We start from the raw sequence: 4,097 nt of genomic DNA, 5'->3' as shown, positions 1-4,097 counted from the left end.
GCCGATCTTCAAGCTACTCAGGAAGAATCAGCCTATTATATGGAATGATGAATGCCAAGAAGCTTTTGATAGCATCAAGAATTACTTGTTGGAACCACCTATCCTTGTCCCACCCGTGGAAGGAAGGCCTTTGATCATGTATTTGGCAGTATTTGATGAATCCATGGGATGTGTACTTGGTCAACAAGATGAAGCTGGAAAGAAAGAGCATGCTATCTACTATTTAAGCAAGAAGTTCACCGATTGTGAAACTCGGTATACAATGCTTGAAAAGACTTGTTGTGCTCTAGCTTGGGCTGCCAAACGCCTGCGTCATTATTTGGTGAATCATACGACTTGGCTGATATCCAGAATGGATCCGATAAAGTATGTCTTTGAGAAAGCGGCCGTTACTGGGAAGATCGCACGCTGGCAGATGCTTTTGTCTGAATATGATATTGTGTTCAAAACTCAAAAGGCAATCAAAGGTAGCATTCTTGCCGATCATCTTGCTTACCAACCACTTGATGATTACCAACCAATTGAATTCGATTTCCCTGATGAAGAGATCATGTATTTGAAATCCAAAGACTGCGACGAACCGTTGATTAATGAAGGTCCAGATCCCAATAGCAAGTGGGGTTTAGTCTTTGATGGTGCTGTCAATGCTTATGGTAAAGGAATTGGGGCAGTCATTGTATCCCCGCAAGGGCATCACATTCCTTTTACCGCCAGAATTTTGTTCGAATGTACCAACAACATGGCTGAGTATGAAGCATGTATCTTCGGGATCGAGGAAGCAATTGACATGAGAATCAAACACCTCGACATCTATGGAGATTCTGCGCTCGTCATCAATCAGATAAAGGGTGAGTGGGAGACCCACCATGCTAAGTTGATTCCTTATCGTGATTATGCGAGACGTCTTCTGACATATTTTACAAAGATTGAGCTGCACCATATTCCTCGTGATGAGAACCAAATGGCTGATGCTCTTGCTACTCTATCCTCCATGTTTCGAGTAAACCATTGGAATGACGTGCCATTAATCAAAGTACAACGCCTTGAAAGACCTTCACATGTGTTTGCTATTGGGGATGTGACCGATCAGGCCGGCGAAAATATGGTTGACTATAGACCCTGGTACTACGACATCAAACAGTTCTTGCTGAGCCGTGAGTACCCGCCGGGTGCTTCCAAACAAGACAAGAAGACCTTGAGAAGATTGGCCGGTAGATTCCTGTTAGATGGAGATATTCTGTACAAGAGGAACTATGACATGGTATTGTTAAGGTGTGTTGATGAACATGAAGCAGAGCAGTTAATGCATGATGTACATGACGGTACCTTCGGGACCCATGCTACAGGGCATACTATGTCAAGAAAGTTGCTACGGGCAGGTTACTACTGGATGACTATGGAGCATGATTGCTACCAGTACGCCAGAAAATGTCACAAATGTCAAATCTATGCTGATAAGATTCATGTGCCTCCGCACGCTCTCAATGTTATGTCATCCCCATGGCCGTTCTCAATATGGGGCATCGACATGATTGGAAGGATTGAACCGAAGGCTTCAAATGGTCATCGTTTCATCTTAGTGGCAATTGACTACTTCACCAAGTGGGTTGAAGCAGCATCTTATACCAATGTGACCAAGCAAGTGGTAGCTAAGTTCATCAAGAACAACATCATCTGTCGATATGGTGTTCCCAGCAAGATTATTACCGACAATGGTACCAACCTGAACAACAATGTGGTGCAAGCTCTTTGTGAAGAATTCAAAATTGAGCATCATAACTCTTCTCCTTATAGACCTCAGATGAATGGTGCAGTTGAGGCCGCCAACAAGAATATCAAGAGAATTGTCCAGAAGATGGTAACCACTTACAAGGACTGGCATGAGATGTTACCTTATGCTCTGCATGGCTACCGTACTACTGTGCGCAGTTCAACCGGGGCAACCCCTTTCTCTCTTGTATATGGTATGGAAGCAGTTCTTCCTTTGGAAGTGGAGATCCCATCTCTCCGTGTGATCATGGAAGCAAAGTTATCCGAGGCTGAATGGTGCCAAAGCCGGTATGATCAGTTGAATTTGATTGAGGAAAAACGTATGGATGCCATGGCTCGTGGACAGTCATATCAAGCAAGAATGAAGACTGCTTTTGACAAGAAAGTCCATCCTCGAGAATTCAAGGTAGGGGAACTTGTATTGAAAAGGAGGGTAAGCCAGCAACCCGACCCAAGGGGCAAGTGGACGCCTAACTATGAAGGTCCTTATGTTGTCAAGAAGGCCTTCTCCGGTGGTGCTTTAATCCTTACACACATGGATGGTGTAGAGCTTCCGAATCCAGTGAATGCCGATATAGTCAAGAAATACTTTGCCTAAAAATGTGAAAAGAACAGCGTGGTAGGTCGAAAACCCGAAAGGGCGGCCTAGGCAAAAATGCGCTTCCCGGTGGATCGAAAACCCGAAAGGGCGGTCCAGGCAAAAATAAGGGACAAAAAACAAATATGAAAAAGCTCGCTGAGATTATACGCAACTCAGGCAAGAATGAGCGTCTCGATGAGCCGAAAACCCGGAAGGGCGGTTCATGCAAAAATGAGATTGAAACAAAAGGCAAGTAACTATATCTGGCCAACCACCGTCCCCCTTGGGGCATCTGCAGCTGTTAATGACTATCTTCATCAAAAGCTCCTACGCTTGCGAATTCAAAGTTTCCAGGAAATGTAATGATTGCTGTGTTCAATGTACCACCAACCAATAAAAATTACCATTTTCCAAGCTTTGTGAATCCGTGGGGTCATGCCTTTGGCTGACCACCACCCTTATACATCAAGTTGAGCCTTTGCTTTTGTTTGAAAACTCTATTTTCTTCTACTTTCAAAGCTATATACAAAACATTTTCCTTCTATTTTGATAATGACAATGCTTGAAACAAACATTTTTTTTGAAAATTGAAAACTTTTTGTCTATTTTGAAAAGCAAACCTGAGCAACAGGGTACATTCAAATGAAACATGCATGAGCGAGAGTATGTTGATGTCTATTTCAATATATGTTACAAGCAGGTTCTCCTCCAGGATAGTCTGTGGTCAATGGCAAGAATGAAAAAACAGAATGAAAATGCATGAAATTGAATAGGCTCGCTAAGTTGAAAACCCGAAAGGGCGGCTTAGGCAAAAATGAGCACCCCGCTGGATTGACAACCCGAAAGGGCAGTTCAGGCAAAAATGGGGCATTGAAAAGAATTTATTTCCCCGGTGGGTCGAAAACCCGAAAGGGCGATCCAGGCAAAAATGGGATGCAAAAAATGAATGAATGAAATTGAGAATATAACATGCAAAAAGCATTGACCACAGATGCGATATCCACAACGTACCCAGTACTGAAATGCCCAGCACAACGGCGTTTTCCCCAGTAAAGTCTTCCAAGATTCTATCTCCAGCAAGTTGCATAGCTACCTGCCCTCAGCCATGGTTCCGATACGTCTCCCAACGACGTCATCTCCAAAGAGGATTTCCAAGAATGTGTAATATAGCACGAGCCACTACGTGCCCAATACTCTGATGTCTTGTCTTCCCCGTGAAGTCGTGCCTACAAACTGCCAATAGTCATGCATTACAAGCATTCATACATGTATAATCATGCATATTACGTACCCATGCACTTAATGAATCTGTTATATCATCCATGCATATTGCATTTCCAATGTCAACATCAGTCTCAATTCAATACTCATGTCAGGTTCTCTGTCAAAACCTTGTGAGCCGATAATATCAGTCAATCTTTACCTTTCAATTCAAATTGACGTCAAGTCAATCTCAATCTATATTTTGTAAAACAAACCAATCCCCAGTGAATATGTTTCTGTTTGGTCAAGTGGCTAGTTCAAGTCCAAGAACAGCTTGTACCTATCAATTTGCTTATGTTATCGGTCGAGTGCCCAGCTCAATCCAAGAGCAGCTTGTACCTGTCAATATGTTTCCGTTTGGTCAAGTGGCTAGCTCAATCCAAGAGCAGCTTGTACCTGTCTATCTGTTTCTGTCGGTGGAGTAACCAGTTCGCATCCAAGAACAAGCTCGCACCTGTCTATTTGCCTTGCTTTCAGTCGAGTA

Source organism: Medicago truncatula, chromosome 6 (genome assembly GCF_003473485.1).
Source record: "Medicago truncatula cultivar Jemalong A17 chromosome 6, MtrunA17r5.0-ANR, whole genome shotgun sequence".
Taxonomy (NCBI): domain Eukaryota; kingdom Viridiplantae; phylum Streptophyta; class Magnoliopsida; order Fabales; family Fabaceae; genus Medicago; species Medicago truncatula.
The sequence above is the reverse complement of the archived record's forward strand: the minus strand, read 5'-3'. Positions refer to the sequence as shown.